Raw genomic sequence first — 18,052 nt, 5'->3', positions numbered from 1 at the left:
ATCTAGTGCATCAAGGAGTGATTGTAGAGGTTTCCGAAAGGGGCACAGGGTTTCACTGAAACCTTTTTATGGTTCAGAAACCAAACTGGGACACGAGCCCATTTTGGACCCAAGATCCCTGAACAAGTATTTTTTGATACAGTGCTTTTGGATGGGGTCTGTCCGCTCAGTAGTAACATCACTCCAGAAGGGAGACTTTTTACCCTCCATCGATATAAAGGACGTGTATCTACACTTGTACCTATCTTTCAGCCTCATCAGAGGTTCCTACGTTTGGCAGTAAAGGTACGTCATTTTCAGTTTGTGGCTCTACCCTTCGGGCTTGCTACAGCTCCCCGGGTCTTCACAAAGGTCTTAGCACCAGTACTGGGTCGCTTAAGGGCTCAAGGGATCCTGGTGTTCGGGGTCTGGATGACCTCCTGCTCAGAGGTTACTCAGTACAGGCTCTAAAACAGAGCATAATATGCACAGTGAGGTATTTGAAAAGCTTAGGCTGGATCATAAATACCGAAAAGTCTGCCTTGAGACCAGCTCAACATTTTTAAGATATTTAGGTCTGATTCTAAACACGGTCCAAGCAAGAGTATTCTTGCTACCTGTAAGGATCTGTGCCCTAAAGGATCAGGTGTGCCAGATAAAAGGCACCAGACAACCCTCTATTCAGCTCTGTGTGAATCTTCTAGGGAGCATGGTATCATCCTCCTTTGAGGCGGTGCCCTATGCCCAGTTCCATTCCAGGCCTTTACTACAAGACCTATTGTTGGCTTGGAACAGAGGAAGAAAAGCCCTGGATTATCCAATGCGTTTATCTCAGGCATGCTTAAGCGTAAACTGGTGGTTGCAGGATCAGAACCTGCGAAAGGGAAAATCCTGGCAACTTGGAGAGTACTGACTACAGATACGAGTCTCAGGCTGGGGAGCGAACCTAGACAGGCTCACAGCTCAGGGGAGCTCAGGGAAAATGGTCAGGGACAGAGCAGACCCTGCCCATCAGTGTCCTAGAATTACCGGCAGTACTTCTGGCCCTATGGTCCTGGACGGTAGAGCTTCAGGACTGCCCCATCAGGGTTCAGTCCGACAATGACACGGCAGTGGTCTATATAAACGACCAAGGTGGTACCAGGAGTCATTCAGCTGTGAAGGCGGTGAACTACATACTAGCCTGGGCAGAGGGACATGTGCCAATTATGTCAGCAGTCCATATCACGGGAGTAGAGAACTGGAAGGCAGATTATCTCAGCCGCCAGCAAATCTGCCGGAGGAATGGTCCCTACACACAGAGGTGTTCCAGGAAATGTTCCAATAGTTGGGTGGCCAGAGGTCGACCTACTGGCATCCAGGTTCAACAACAAGCTACAGCAGTTTGTGTCTTGAACAAGAGATCCTCTGGCAATTTGAGCAGATGCCCTGAAGCCATGGAGCCAGTACTCCCTGGTTTATGCTTTCCCTCTGATCCCTCTCTTTCCACATTTGTTGCACAGGATGCGGAGAGAGGGGGTTCCAGTCATTCTGGTGGCACCAGCCTGGCCCAGAAGGCCCTGGTTCCCGGAAATTGTGAGACTTACAATAGACGGGCCATGGATGCTTCCTCTTCACCCCGATCTACTGTCTCAAGGTCCTATATTCCACTCCAATATACAGTCTCTGAATTTGATGGCATGGCTATTAAAGTTAAAGGACTGTGGCATCTCAGGACCAGTGGTGTCTACTCTAGTGAATGCTAGAAAAGCTATCACTGGGAAGATTTATCATAAGGTCTGGAAGACTTTTATATTGCTTAGTGTGAAGCCAGAAAATGACATCCTCGGAAATGTGATTGGGAGAATTCTCTATTTTCTACAGTCAGACGTGGAAATCGAATTGGCAGAGTGAAATCGGAGGTCAAGTTTTTCGGCCCTATCAGTATTCTTCCAAAAGTCTTTAGCCTCCCATTCACTGATCCAAACCTTTAAGGGGCAACTCCCTTGCTTCCCACCATTAGGTCACCTACAGTGCCTTGCGAAAGTATTCGGCCCCCTTGAACTTTTCAACCTTTTGCCACATTTCAGGCTTCAAACATAAAGATATAAAATTTTAATTTTTTTGTGAAGAATCACCAACAAGTGGGACACAATTGTGAAGTGGAACGAAATCTATTGGATAATTTAAACTTTTTAAGCAAATAAAAAAACTGAAAAGTGGCGCGTGCAAAATTATTCGGCCCCTTTACTTTCAGTGCAGCAAACTCACTCCAGAAGTTCAGCGAGGATCTCTGAATGATCCAATGTTGTCCTAAATGACTGATGGTGATAAATAGAATCCACCTGTGTGTAATCAAGTCTCTGTATAAATGCACCTGCTCTGTGATAGTCTCAGGGTTCTGTTGAAAGCGCAGAGAGCATCATGGAGACCAAGGAACACACCAGGCAGGTCCGTAATACTGTTGTGGAGAAGTTTAAAGCTGGATTTGGATACAAAAAGATTTCCCAAGCTTTAAACATCCCAAGGAGCACTGTGCAAGCGATCATTTTGAAATGGAAGGAGTATCGGACCACTGCAAATCTACCAAGATCTGGCCGTCCCTCTAAACTTTCAGCTCAGACAAGGAGAAGATTGATCAGAGATGCAGCCAAGAGGCCCATGATCACTCTGGATGAACTGCAGAGAACTACAGCTGAGGTGGGAGAGTCTGTCCATAGGACAACAATCAGTCGTACACTGCACAAATCTGGCCTTTATGGAAGAGTGGCAAGAAGAAAGCCATTTCTCAAAGATATCCATAAAAAGTCTCCTCTAAAGTTTGCCACAAGCCACCTGGGAGACTCACCAAACATGTGGGAGAAGGTGCTCTGGTCAGATGAAACCAAAATCGAACTTTTTGCCCACAATGCAAAACAATATGTTTGGCGTAAAAGCAACACAGCTCATCACCCTTAACACACCATCCCCACTGTCAAACGTGGTGGTGGCAGCATCATGGTTTGGGCCTGCTTTTCTTCAGCAGGGACAGGGAAGATGGTTAAAATTGAGGGGAAGGTGGATGCAGCCAAATACAGGACCATTCTGGATGAAAACCTGTTGGAGTCTGCAAAAGACCTGAAACTGGGACGGAGATTTATCTTCCAACAAGACAATGATCCCAAACATACAGCAAAATCTACAAAGGAATGGTTCACAAATAAACGTATCCAGGTGTTAGAATGGCCAAGTCAAAGTCCAGACCTGAATCCAATCGAGAATCTGTGGAAAGAGCTGAAAACTGCTGTTCACAAACGCTCTCCATCCAACCTCACTGAGCTCGAGCTGTTTTGCAAGGAAGAATGGGCAAGAATTTCAGTCTCTCGATGTGCAAAACTGATAGAGACATACCCCAAGCGACTTGCAGCTGTAATCGCAGCAAAAGGTGGCTCTACAAAGTATTAACGCAAGGGGGCCGAATAATTTTGCACGCCCCACTTTTTTCTTTTTTTATTAGTTAAAAAAGTTTCAAAAATCCAATAGATTTTGTTCCACTTCACAATTGTGTCCCACTTGTTCGTTATTCTTCACAAAAAATAAAAATGTTATATCTTTGTTTGAAGCCTGAAATGTGGCAAAAGGTTGAAAAGTTCAAGGGGGCCGAATACTTTCGCAAGGCACTGTATGTATCCTTGGGACCTGAACTTGGTGCTGTCTATGTTACAAAAGCAACCATTTCAACCCATTAAGGAAATTCCATTAGCTGTCATGCAAGCTAGCCTTCCTGATGGAGGTCACCTCAGCTAGAAGGATTTTGAAGTTGGTGGCCCTTTCATCCAGGGAACTGGGCTGCCAAGTTGGCAGCAGGTATTGAGCCCCAGAAGATCAGTACACAAGTCCAAAGTACAAACCTGCATGCTCGGAATCAATGCTCACCAAACACAACATTAGCAGAAGATGCCCAAAGTGTGGTGCTCAAGAGCTGAAATTCCAAGTAGTACGTCACTATGTTCATGTTGACTGACAATTGTGTACCGTTTGTATGCAAGACAAGTTCCTGGCACACGCCCTTTGGACAAAAGTCTGGTGCTTTGTGGAAAATCCGATCATGTGTACGAGGTCTTAACACTTTGTCAAAGCCTACCTTGAGCCCTGGTTCACATTGGTACGATTTGACATGTCAAATCAGCGGCAATTGTCGGCAATGGCACCGTCCTAATCGGCGCAATGCTGCATTTGTGGCGCTGCATCAATTTCAAAAAGTAGTTTCTGTACTGCTTTTTGCGATTTCGGGCTGTGTTTTGCATTGAGATTTGTGCAGAAATCAGGACTGTCATGTGGGAGTGAAATCGTGCGCCATCACTAGTTTTCAACAGCCTTTATAAAAAAAAATATATATTAAAAAAAGTGCTGAGCATGAATGCCATATCACTAGCTGGAGTATTGCATGCATGCTCCCAATGCTACTTTATTATTTTTCAGCACGCCTGCTCCTATTTGCAAGAAACATGCAGTTCCACTTGGTTAGTCCTTGTTGCTGCCTACAGTGATCCGGCTATTTGAACCCACCCTGCTCTCAGCAGCCGGTTTAGGAGTTACATAGTTAGTCAGGTTGAAAAAAGACACAAGTCCATCCAGTTTAACCACAAAAAAATATATATATATAAAATAAATATCATACCAGCCCATATACCCACAGTTGATCCAGAGGAAGGCAAAAAACCCCAGCAGAGCATGATCCAATTTGCTAAAGCAGGGGAAAAAAATTCCTTCCTGATCCCCCGAGAGGCAATCGGATTTTCCCCGGATCAACTTTACCTATAAATGTTAGTACCCAGCTATATTATGTACACTTAGGAAATAATCCAGGCCTTTCTTAAAGCAATCCACTGAGCTGGCCATAACCACCTCTGCAGGGAGTCTATTCCACATTTTCACAGCTCTTACTGTAAAGAAACCTTTCCGTATTTGGAGATGAAATCTCTTTTCCTCTAGACGTAAAGAGTGCCCCCTTGTCCTCTTTGTTGACTGTAAAGTGAATAACTCGACACCGAGTTCCCTATATGGACCCCTTATATATTTGTACATGTTGATCATATCCCCCCTTAATCTCCTCTTATCAAGAGTGAATAACTTCAATTCCTCTAATCTTTCCTCATAGCAGAGTTCCTCCATGCCTCTTATCAGTTTGGTTGCCCTTCTCTGCACTTTCTCCAGTTCACCGATATCCTTTTTGAGAACTGGTGCCCAAAACTGAACTGCATATTCCAGATGAGGTCTTACTAATGATTTGAACAGGGGCAAAATGATATCTCTCTCTGGAGTACATACCTCTCTTAATACTGGAAAGGACTTTGCTCGCTTTGGAAACCGCAGCTTGGCATTGCATGCTATTATTGAGCTTATGATCTACCAAAACCCCCAGATCCTTCTCCACTATGGATTCCCCCAGTTGTACTCCCCCCTAGCATGTATGATGCATGCATATTCTTAGCCCCCAAGTGCATAACTTTACATTTCTCAACATTAACCACTTCAATACAGGGCACTTAAACACCTTCCTGCCCAGACCAATTTTGAGCTTTCAGCGCTGTCGCACTTTGAATGACAATTGCGCGGTCATGCTACACTGTACCCAAATGAAATTTTTATCATTTTTTTCCCACAAATAGAGCTTTCTTTTGGTGGTATTTGATCACCTCTGCGGTTTTTATTTTTTGTACTACAAATAAAAAAATACCGAAAATTTTGAAAAAAAAGTTTTTTTTTGTTTCAGTTTCAAAACTTTGTAAATAAGTACGTTTTCTCCTTCACGGATGGGCACTGATGGGGCTACACTGATGGGCACTGATAAGGCGGCACTGATGGGCACCAATGAAGTGGCACTGATGAGGTGGCATTGATGGACACTGATAGGCGGCACTGATAGGCGGCACGGATGGGCGACACGGATGGACACTGATAGGTGGCACAAATTGGCATGGATGGGCGGCACAAATGGGCATGGGTAGGCGGCACAAATGGGCATGGGTGGGCACTGTTAGGCGGCACAGGTGGGCACTGATAGGTGGCACAGGTGGGCACTCATTAGCGGCACAGGTGGGCACTCATTAGCAGCACAGGTGGGCACTCATTAGCAACACAGGTGTTATACTGTACTAATGGATGCCAATCAGTGCCAAACAATAATGCATGCCAATCAGTGATGCCCATTGTGGGCACTGATTGCCATCCATTATGGGCACTGATTGGCATCCATTGTGCCTGACTGGCATCCCTGGTGGTCTAGGGAGGATTACCTCTGCTAGGCATCCCTGGTGGTCTGGTGGCGTCCCTGGTGGTCCAGTGTGGGCATCCTCGGGGGGGCTGTGCTGATAATCGATCAGCACAGACCCCCCTGTCAGAGGAGCAGCCGATCGGCTCTCCTCTACTCGCGTTTGACAGACGCGAGTGAGGAAAAGCCGATCACCGGCTCTTCCCATTTACACTGTGATCAGCCGTGATTGGACACGGCTGATCACGTGGTAAAGAGTCTCCGTCGGAGACTCTACCGAGATCGTAGTTGCCGGGTGTCAGACTGACACCCCGCAACAACGATCGCCGCGATGCGCGCCCCCGGGGGCGCGCAGCGGCTCATAATCCTGATCACGTCATATGACGTCCGGTTAGGATTATGAAACCACTTTGCCGCCGTCTATTTGTAATAGGGCGGGCGGCAAGTGGTTAAACCTCATCTGCCACATAGTCGCCCAAGTAGACAGCATTGGAGGTCAGCTTGTAAATTGGAGACATCGTGTAAGGACGTTATTCCACTGCATAGCTTGGTGTCATCTGCAAACACGGAAATGTTACTTTTGATCCCAGACCCAATATCATTTTTAAAGATATTAAAAAGTAAGGGTCCCAAGTACCCAAGGTTTTTACCTGGTGTTCTATATTAAAGTGGTTGTAAACCCTTACAAACCACTTTGACCTACAGGTAAGCCTAGATTAAGGCTTACCTGTAGGTCCAAGCAATATCTCCTAAACCTATATGGTTTAGGAGAGATTTCCCCGAAAACGGGCACCGCTGTCTACGGCGCATGCGCCGTAGACAGCGGCGCGCACTGAGCGCGGCATTTCCAAAAATGGAGCTGCCGCGTGTGTCGACTCCCGTGCGCATGCGCGGGAGTGACGTCATCGCGACTTCGCCGAATGACAGCGGCGGAGCTGCGAGACGCCACCAGCAAGATGGATGCGGCGGACTACAGGGGACAGTGGCGACTTCGCTGGCTCCTGTGTCAGGTAAGTGGCACATAATGGGCTACTATGCGATGCATAGTAGTCCATTATGCTTTGCCTTTGCAGGGAATGAAAGAGGAAGTAAACCCATTAGGGTTTACTTCCTCTTTAAGTTGTCTCTTAAGCAATGCAACATGTAGAATCCCAAGTGCAAGGAGAGCAGTCCCTCAGTTCTCCTTTTAAACGTAGTTGATTATTTTAAAAAGGGTGCACTTGGTAGTGGTATAATCAAGGCCTTTCCATATTTAACCACTTAGCAACCGGCCCATAGACGAATGACGGCTACAGGGCAGTTGCTTAACTCGTCATGGTACGCTCTCGTGCGCACCCGAGAGCTTCCATGACCGCCGGGTCCGGAATCACGGTGAACGTGATGCCGTATCCATCCATCCATCAAATGACGGAGCGATCACATGTAAACAAACTGGCGTGATTTCCAGTTCCTCCCTCCCCTCTCCGTCCAATGTGAGAGGGGAGAAATCGGTGGCAGCAGCACTGTGGCCTACATGTGTAGTGCCCACAGCGCTGCTCAGTCCATCCATCCATCCATCCGCTGCACGCCCATCCATCCATGCTCGCTTGGCCGCCCATCCATCCATGCTCGCTTGGCCGCCCATCCATCCATGTTCACCCATCCATACTCTGCATACTCAGCCAGCCAGCCATCCATCCATGCTCACCCATCCATACTCTTCATGCTCAATCGTGCCAAGTCATGCTCAGCCAGCCATCCATCCATCCATGCTCATCCATTCCAGTACAGTGCCTCACAAAAGTGTAATAGGAAGTCAAATTAGATTTGAAACTTATGTCCCTAGAGCACCTGATGGTGCTCCCTGCATGTTGGTCCTCTGTATGTGGCCACGCTGTGGCAAAGTCTCACACATGTGGTATCGCCATACTCAGGAGTAGGAGAATCTCTTTCGGGGTGTAATTTTTGGTATGTACATGTTATGTGTTAGAAATATAGTGTAAATGGACAACTTTGTGTAAAAATAAATGCGTTTTTCATTTTTCTTTACATATTTTTCAAAAACTTGTAGAAAAAAAATGACGTGAAAAAAAGACTCTATATGCCTCAGATTATATATTGGGTTGTTTTCTTTCCAAAATGGGGTAATTTTTGGGGTGTTTCCATTGTCCTGGTTCTCCAGGGCCTTCAAAAGTGTAAGAGGTAGTCAAGAAATTATATGTGTAATTTATGCTCCAAGAGAGCCTGATGGCGCTCCCTGCATGTTGGGTCTATGTATGTGGCCACGCTGTGTAAAAGTCTCACACTTGGTATTGCCATACTCGGGAGCAGTAGTAGAATGTGTTTTGGGGTGTAATTTGCGCTATGCGTATGCTGTGTGTGAGAAATAACCTTCTAATATAACAATTTTGTGAAAACAAAGAAAATCAAGTCTTCATTTTGCAAAGAATTGTGGGAAAAAATACTTTAAAAAACTCACCATGCCTCTTACTAAATACCTTGGAATGTCTACTTTCCAAAAAGGGATAATTTGCGAGGGTATTTGTACTTTCCTGGCTTGTTAGGGTCTCAAATGTCAGTACTTCAGGTGTGATCAATTTTCAGATATTGGCACCATAGCTTGTGGACTCTAACTTTCACAAAGACCAAATAATATACACTAATTTGGGTTATTTTTTACCAAAGATATGTAGTGGTATAAATTTTGGCCAAAATATATGAAGAAAAATTGCTGATTTGCAAAATTTTATAACAAACTAAGAAAAATTTACTTTCTTACAGAATTTTTTGGTCTTTTTTTTTTTTTCTTTTAAAGCGCAAAAAAATAAAAAAAAATCAACGGTGATTAAATACCACCAAAAGAAAGCTCTATTTGTGTGAAAGAAGGACAAAAATTTCAAATGGGTAAAGTGTTGCATGACGAGTAATTGTCATTCAAAATGTGAGCACCAAAAGCTGAAAATTGGTCTGGTTATTAAGGGTGTTTAAGTTCCCAGTGGTCAATAGTGTAAAATGCTCCATGCAAGCAGCTAAATGCATAGAAAAACTACATGTATGTGTAGACTGTGTTGTCACTGAAATGTTCCAAAATCGCTGTACCCAATTTTGTGATTCAGGCATCTTTTCAGGACAGCACAGCCAGTTCTTCGAACTTCTTTGCAGAAGTAACTCAGCTTGGTTAAATTGAGTACTGTCCGTGATACTTTTTTTATTTGCACTAACATACAATTTTTCAGGACAAGCTTTCGGGGGTATGTCCCCTTCAAGGTCCAAGCAGTACGGATACGGCTACAATCACACTCAGCTTGGTTAGAAAATGCAAAACATACTTCTACCTGCAGGGCTGCTGTTAGAAATCACAAGGCACTGCACAGCCTACCTGACAGGGTCCAGCTCTCCGAAAAATGAATCAAATGCTATTTTTGCTAAAATGCCACATCTTCGCAGTCATAGCAGAAATTCTACCCCCATTGAACAGGACCTATTCAAGTGAATAGTGCTGCTCTGCATTCACCTCACAACTGCATGCAAAGCACATGGTTGCGGTAGTACGAGGTTAAAGGAGCCTGTGAGGAGGCCTATCAAATTCTTTCTGAAACACAATCTAAATGCTGACAGCTCTTCAGACAGCAAAAGCGCATTTGAATGATTCAATCATTTTTTAGAATCTTTCCTTTTTTTTTTTATTTTTTTTTTTACTTTTATTTAACCACTACAATACAGGGCACTTTTGCCCCCTTCCTTCCCAACCCAATTTTCAGCTTTCAGCGCTCTCGCAATTTCAATGACAATTGTGCGGTCATGCTACAATGTACCCAAATGAAATTTTTATCATTTTGTTTGCACAAATAGAGCTTTATTTTGGTGGTATTCACAATTCAGTTTTTTTATTTTTTGCGATATAAGCAAAAAAACTGCGGAAATTTGGAAAAAAACAATATTTTCGTCTTTCCATTTTAAAAGAAATCAATAAAATCTAATTTTGTCATAAATTTAAGCCAAAATGTATTCTGCTACATGTCTTTGGTAAAAAAAAAGTATAATAATTGGTTTGTGTGATCACGGACATATGTACGCAAATAATCATGTACATATCTGTGCAGATAATCATTGGGACATGTGATTTTAGTGGGACGTATGTGGGGGACGTGTTTTTATTATTTGGGCACATGTGTGGGGACATTGTGTTTACACTGTGTTGTGATGTGTGTTTTCACAAGGTTTGTGATCAGTCAGTAAAAAGCTGTAAAAAACAGCTCATACTCGCTGATCGCCAGCCGGCTGCAGCGATCTGCTCTCCTCTCCTCAGCGACTTCCGTGTGAGGAGAGCCGATTGCCTAGCAACCGGCTGTTTACATCACATGACAGCAGTGATTGGACACGGCCGTCGTGTGATCAGGAGGGCCAATCACAGAGCCCTCCTGCCGATCCAAGATGTGCCGTGTCCGGGTGACATGAGCGCATTGGGATGGTGCCGCTGCGTGGGGAATGATCCCCCTACTTCTGAACGTTCAGGAACGTCCAGTCAAAAGTAGAGAGCTCCCAACTGGAGATATATATATATATATATATATATATATATATATATATATATATATATATATATATATATATATATATATATATATATATATACACATACATACATACATACATACATACATACATACATACATACATACATACATACATACATACATACATACATACATACATACGCCGGGTGGGAAGTAGTTAATTGCCCTGTTGGGAGCCTTTGGTGAAATATCAGGGGTCTAAGCAGACTCTCATTTGGTACAGTGAAACATATTCAGTAGTCCCTAGCTGAGGCTACACTGGACAGTTGAATGAATGAGAAGCGCTCTGAGGTTTACTGTTTGTTCACAAACTGAAGCATAGTAAACAGTTTACTACACTTCGGCAATGAATGGACACAGTGAGTGATTGGTACAGATCACTCACAATTTTCATTCAGGAAAGGAAGAGGGTGGTAGATTACATTTTTACCGCCTTCTCGCACCTCACCAAAAGGCTGCTACCTCTCCCCACTTTGTTTATTATTAAATAAAATGATTTGGCTGGACTTTGGCTTTGAAGTCCTGTTACAAGGTTATGGATATGCAAGTATTTTTATTTACTTATAGCTGCAATGTTGTATACATTTTGTGTTGTATGCATTTTTCAGAGTAACTGTTAAATTTTTTTTTTCTCAACAGGTTCATTGTACTTTGTGGAAATTGATCAGTTTTTTTTTTTTTGTTTTTTTTTTTAATTTTTTTTATATATAATTATAAATTCAAGATGTGTTTTACATTTTTATTGTTTGGACAAATTTTAAAAACATGGATGTTTTTGTGGCCTTGATTACAATTTTCTGAGAAGCGGACATACAACATTTCCAGTGCAGGACAAAAGAAAATATAAAGAAAAATTAATCAGATTGACATCTCATCTTTGGATTGCTGCTTAAGGAACAAGAAGAGAAGTCAAGAGCAACTTGCCTTAACAAAAAGAGAAACACATGAACTTATTTAATATTGGTGGAAATTGTAGAATGTCGCCCAGAAGCTGACTAATCGTTCCGCTCTGGGGGGTGAAATGTTTCTTTTTCATGTGCCTATACTAAAAAAGTGACTTCTTATCCTGCTGTGCGTGGGAAACTGAAATGTATACATAAAGAAAAAGTAGTGCATTCATGTTCATGAAGACTTTTTTTTTTTTTTTTTTTTTTTTTTAAACTTAGAACAAAGTATTTTTTTTAGGTTTTTTTTTTCTTTTTTAATAAAATTGAGAACAAAACGTTTCTACAAAAAGAACCACAACCCTCTTGCATTTATCCTTGTCTGTAACTTCCCTGTAATGTAATTGCTGCCCAGCCTAAGTTTGGGACTGATCTGAAACCTTTTAAAAGCAATTTGGCTTTTTAAGAACCCTTTAGTAATGTCTTTGACGTTGTACATATATTTCTAATCTTCTGTTCCTATAATTCTTCAGTGTTTCGATCAGCCGGAAGTTATCAATTTACTGAACTTGGTCAATGGCATTTATTACCTAATTTGTGAGGTCTGTAAAAGCTTTTGGAATATGCATTGTGGTCTACTGACAATGTTTACATAGTGCTTGATGCCATTGGACTCTTTCTGCCAGAGCATGTTAATAGATTCATCCTTACATTGGGCTAGAATTCCTAAAGTCAACTAGACACTGTAGTTGCACTCATTCTCCCCAGAGCTTATCGAATGTGATAAAGCTCTGCTGATTTCCATTTTCAAATTATGTGCAAGCAAAAATGCTTTTTTTGTTTTATTTTTTGCACCACATTCACTAAGTTCAGAGGAAAATTAGTGCAACCTCACTTGTAAAGTTAAGTCTATTTGTCTTTAGTAAATCCACCCATAAGTCTATATATCCCAACTTGATAAAAAAAAGTTAACATTCTTGATGGTATGGTTTGAACTTCCCAGACCCTGTAGAAGAATAATGGGGGGAGGGGAGATAATGAATACATATTGCAAAGTTGATCAGTAGTTAAGGTTTATGAAGGTGGAATTACAGTCTTCGGAGAGATTTTTGGTGCTTGCAAAATTCCAGCCTCCAGTGTTTTCCACATCCATATGTTGCATTTTTGTCTTAATTCATGGCGGGACTAGTGACACTGGTTCACCCCTCTCCCAGCCAATTTTCCATACAACACAAAGAGCCTGCGCTCCCCTTCTTTGTATGCATTAACATGAACCTTTACTTCAGTTTAAACATTTAATGGCATAATCCCTGCCCAATAGCAGCCACAATAAGATGACTGTGATATAGCTCTATTTGCCATTCTGCTGTCTAATACAATTGCCTTGGTGTTGTGTAAGACTAGCTATACACATGTAGATTTTCCCACCTGGCTGAACCATAGAAATCAAAGGATTCACCCATTTATCTTTTAACAGCGTGAATGTAGGAATCTCCCTGCCAACTATTGAATTCAGATAGTCCAGCACCCATGGCTGCCTGAATACTCAATGACTGCATCTGATAGGATAGTCAATGTTGAGCTGATGGTTTTCCACCATTCTCGGTAAAAAATTTTTAACCTGACCTTTGTCAAGCCAGGTTCACCTACGGCTTGAATTTCAGCCAAATGAGCAGGAATTGGAGCTGTGTAGGCCTAGCACTGAAGATGTCGGCATTTGATGGAGTTTAGACATGAAATAAGGGAAAGTTGGGTTGCAGTAACGAGAAAAATTCAATCAGACAGCGGGGCAAAGTAAAAGCTTTCCTAACTAATTAAGGAAATAACAGGAATCTTGTGATGTCTGTTCTTAGGTAAAATTACACATGAAGTATAGGTTCACTAGTAAACATTGGTGACCAGAAACTTTAGCTGTGCAATGTTTAGGAAAACATTTTTCCTCAGTGTGCAGAACCTGCTAAGTTTATGGCTCATTTGAAATACTTCTGGTGTTCCTTTTTCATTCTGTTTTTCTTTTTTTGCAAGTGAATTGTTACATACTGAAGAAAGGGGGTTGTGAAAATGAAGTTTGTAAGATCATTTCATGAGTTGGATCTTTCACAGATTTTTCCTATGATCTGTTCTGCTTATTGTAGACCACTACATTGTTTGTAACTTTATATAGTTTTATCTGATAAACATCCCAGTTTGTGCAACATGCCACTGTAATGTTGAAGTTTGCATATATTGGCAGCCTCCACGGGTTTCCAAGCTGGAAGGAGGCTTCTAAAAACCCTTGGTGTGAATGGTAGGCTCCTCAAGCATAAACTTACTTTGAAGAGGCCCCTTCTTAACTACCCATAGGTGAAGGATAGGTTGGTTGCCTAAATTCCATCCAGCCTCATGGGCCCAGAATTATCCATGCTCACCTTGCATCTGGGGTACTTACACATTAAACCATGTTGTATGCCATTTAAATGAAAGCCATACTAGAGATCATTAGGTTGCATGATGTGCTTTACAAAGGGAATATTATATGCAACCTGAAGGTTGTCTTCAGTTTAGGAATCCTTTCTTGGCGTTCTCTTACCCAGAATTGTAGAAAATGTAGCACTGCATTGAAATCCCTTTTATATTTTGTAGATAGGTTTTGGAGGAAGGAGTGCATATGGCATCTCTGGAAAATTGCTTTGATGGCCAGTTCACACCATAAGCACAGGACTGCATTGAGCTTCTGTGCAATTCATATGCGATCTGGGTGGTGTGATTTTTGCGCCAGACCGCACTAAAAGTAGTGCGTGCACTACTTTACAAAACGCACAGCAACCGAATTGCATAGTACTACCGTACCATTCGGTCTTTGGTGAGCAAACGCACTGCGTTTAAGATGTTAACACTGACACCCGCTGCGGATCGCAAGTGCAGTGAATTTTGAATGTAGTGTAGGAAACATGGACGGAACATGGATTTCCTGCACTGCGTTTTGGTGCACACTGGCCCTCAACCGTTCATAAGTGTTTATAAATATATATATATTTAGACAGAAATGTGTTTGTTTACTGTAAATTAATTTACACATATGGGGGTATAGAGACATTTGAGCAGCATTGCTGAATATTTAAACAGAACATGCTTTGGAGTAGGCTAAAATGTTAAGCTAAATTACAGGAATTATTGGTATTGCATACTTATGCTGCTACAGGATCCTCCAGGTCCTGCGAGAGTGGCTGCCCCACTGCACACTGATCACACACAATGCTGCCATTTAAAGAACTTTATTTTTTAACCCCCTAGGCGCTGACCGCACACATGCAGCCATTCAGTGGGCCCTAATGCACATATAATGGGACCCTGGTAAAGCTACTTACCGTGCCGAGAGCGCAGTCCCAGCACAGTAGCCAGCATGTGCCAGATCATGTGACCACACTGACAGCAAATCAAAGCAGTCACATGGCCCAAATGCCTGCCTCCGTCTCTCGGCTTGTATAACCCCTGAAGTATGGGATTTATTTTTATTTTGACTCATACTTACCTAGGTGGATACAGCATGTGTCCCCTACCAGCTCTAACACAGAACTGAGCGATCAAACACCGCCGATTGCTCAGTTCTCAGAGCTCCCTGAGCAGAGAGCTGGTGACTCCAGTTACCGCTCTCTGCTCTGGCCAACTCAGGCTGAGCCGAATGCTGGTCCAGGCATGTGGGCAGATCCCGACCATATGGTCCTTATCTATCCTGAGCTGGACTGGCTCAACGACATCAGCCAACGGTGGGCTTCAGCCTGCTGTCTGCTGAGAACGGGTCACAGGAGTGCAGAATGATCTGCACACCTGTGATCCATAGGAGAAGTGTAGCCAAATGAGCTTTGGCTGTACTTTTCCTTTTTAAAGGGCTGGGAGGCGGGAAAGGGGTTAATGAACACAAGGCATTCTCTGATTGGACAAGATGCAGAGAAGGGGGTGGTGGCTTAACGATCTACACCTTGTTCATTTAGAGAACACCTTGCATTCATTGGAGGAAAATACAAGTTTTACTAATTACGGTGGTGCTGATCAAGTTACCCTTTATGGGTCAGTGTGCGAACGGGTCAGCCCCTTGAATAGAACCTGGGCAGGATCCTGAAGAATTCAGCTGTTGCAGTAGTACAGTGATTTCCAGCTTCCCTATCTGCCCATCACGTATGAGATATATGCATGCCTACATTGTGCCAAGCTGGACCAATGTAAATGTATTATAAAATGCAGGTAATTCCTGAAGTTGCGCTTTAACTGTAATTCTAAAGCTTTAACGTTCTTGTAGGTGTGTCTAAAGAGTAACAGAATTCAATAACCAGAAATCCTAGACATAGCTGCCACTTCGTGCTGGTTGTCTGCCCAAAAGCCTAGACCTCTTATATGATCTACAGCCGATCTTAAACACTGACTTTCTGCTTTAAAGTGAAACCTGTCAGAGAATTATGCAGGCCATTTCTGACCTCATCCAATGAGATTTAGTTGCTTGTCTCCCATGCTGAAGCACTGGCTTCAATGCTTTTAAGTCACTGATCTAGTACAAGTACGTAGTGATGAGGACTTCTGATACTTTTCTGACATTCGTTCACAGCATACATATTTCAGGCCTGTGACTTAAAAAGTTCTGAATCCAGATACATCTAGCTGAAGAGCATTTTTAAAATTAGGTCAACAATGACTGACACCCTCCAATATTTCTCTCATAAAGGCTATGCTTTAAAGTAAACAAACCATGAAAAGTAAGGGCCAGCATTGCTGTCTTAATCTACAAACCTCATCAATACCAGTTGAGCTAAAGGGTCTGTGACAGCAACTTCCATGTCAGATTTCCTTTAAGCTGACAACATTATCAAATGCCTAGGCTTTTGGGGTACATGACTGGCAAAAGATATGGAGCAGGGATTTCATCAGGATCAGTAAACATTTCATCCTTGCTTTAAAGCAAGCTATAAAATGGCTCCATTGCTGGTAACTTCCAGTTATGTTGTCCCTACCCATGTAGTCATTGGTTTTAGGAAAGGGATGTTGCAGTCCCGGTATAGATGGAACAATGGGATTTTCTTATGAAGGAAATTGCATTAAAGACTATAATTCAGATAATTTTTGAATATCTCACCATTCCATATCAGTCAATCGAGAAATGTGAAAAAAAAAAGTATAACTCTAAAAGGAAAAAAAGAAAAACCATCCAGAAATCAAAGGAGCATTTCCAATACACAAGAAATGTGAGCCTAATATGGGCCTGTGTTGGATTGCCTCACAAATTTCTTAATGTGTTTTTTTTTTTTTTTTTATTTTTTTTTTTTTGCTAAATATAATTTTATACAAGTGTCAAACTCAGCTGGCTGGAATATTTGGAATTTATAAGATTATCGAAAACCATAATCCCAACCTTTTTAATAGATTTTTTTTTTTTTTTTTTTTTGCGGACTGTCCTGTATATAACTGTGTTGTAGCAATACATGTAAGCTTTTATAACTATATAACTTCTTGAACCTGAGTCTTTCAGATGTTGTATACTGATGAAAGAGTAAAAAAAATAAAATAAAGTTTGTAATAAAGTTTTACACTTTTCTGACATGTAGACATTGCTTCTATTTCTAATAAGGAACATGTTAATTTGTAATCTTTCACATTAAAAAATATACAGGAGCCTACTTACAAAAAAGGTTAAATTGTTCATGGTGACTAGTTCCGGAGACTTTAAGGTAAAATATTTGTTTATCATGAGTAATGTTTCCTGTTATCACATTTTCACTTTTTTAAAATCTAGACCCCAAAAGAAGTTTAAACCATACGTTGCACATTTAAAAACAAAAAAACAGCTGATATCAAGGACCAGTGTAGCATAGCAGATATTTCAGATTTATGGTAGATGCTGGAGGATTAAAGTGTATATGTTCAAAACTTTTTTTCTAGTTTTGGATGGAGTAGGGAAGGAATAAAACTCTTGCTGGGCGGGTTTCACAATTTTTTGGGGCTCTGTTGAAAAGATTTACCTCCACTTCCTGTCCAGGTAACATTGGTTTTGCAAGTTCTAGCCTTTCCCCTGTCTGTTGCTATTGGAAAAATGTTCTTGCTTCCGGTTTGGTAAAAAGTCAGCAGCAAGTAATGCCAAGTCTCCCAACGGAGCACTGGATAGCAGTAAAAACCTGACAAGGTATCATACCCCACTCTATCCAATTATTTATTATTTTTGGCTAATATCAAACACAAGTCAGTCTCTGACTTTGTTTCTGGTGCTAATAGACTACCTGATGGAGAAGGTAGACCAAGAACATACCTTTTAACAACCAAATTGTTCCAGATGGTACAGAAGTTCCGCAATAAATCTGGCAGGTTGGTTATGGTTGCTCTCCTTTTTGCTGTAGGCACTGAGGATTACCAATTTGTCATACTTCCCATTGGCAAAC

The 18,052-nt window shown here is 42.0% G+C and overlaps 1 protein-coding gene across 7 annotated transcripts in view; it reads left to right on the top strand.

Annotated features, from left to right (window-relative positions):
- TCF3 (transcription factor 3) overlaps positions 1–17,223 on the top strand; it is a 162,461-nt gene extending 145,238 nt beyond the window's left edge. For all 7 annotated transcript variants that reach the window (XM_077475859.1, XM_077475857.1, XM_077475861.1 and 4 more), the window contains one exon: positions 11,407–17,223. The gene's annotated coding sequence lies outside the window, so the exon portion shown is untranslated. The remainder of the gene's footprint in view (positions 1–11,406) is intronic.
- The last annotated feature ends 829 nt before the right edge of the window (positions 17,224–18,052 follow it).

The sequence above is a fragment of the Lithobates pipiens genome, unplaced genomic scaffold, assembly GCF_037356315.1.
Source record: "Lithobates pipiens isolate NorthernLeopardFrog02 unplaced genomic scaffold, aLitPip1_a1.2 Scaffold_13, whole genome shotgun sequence".
NCBI lineage: Eukaryota > Metazoa > Chordata > Amphibia > Anura > Ranidae > Lithobates > Lithobates pipiens.
This window is presented reverse-complemented; position numbering and strand designations above follow the sequence as displayed.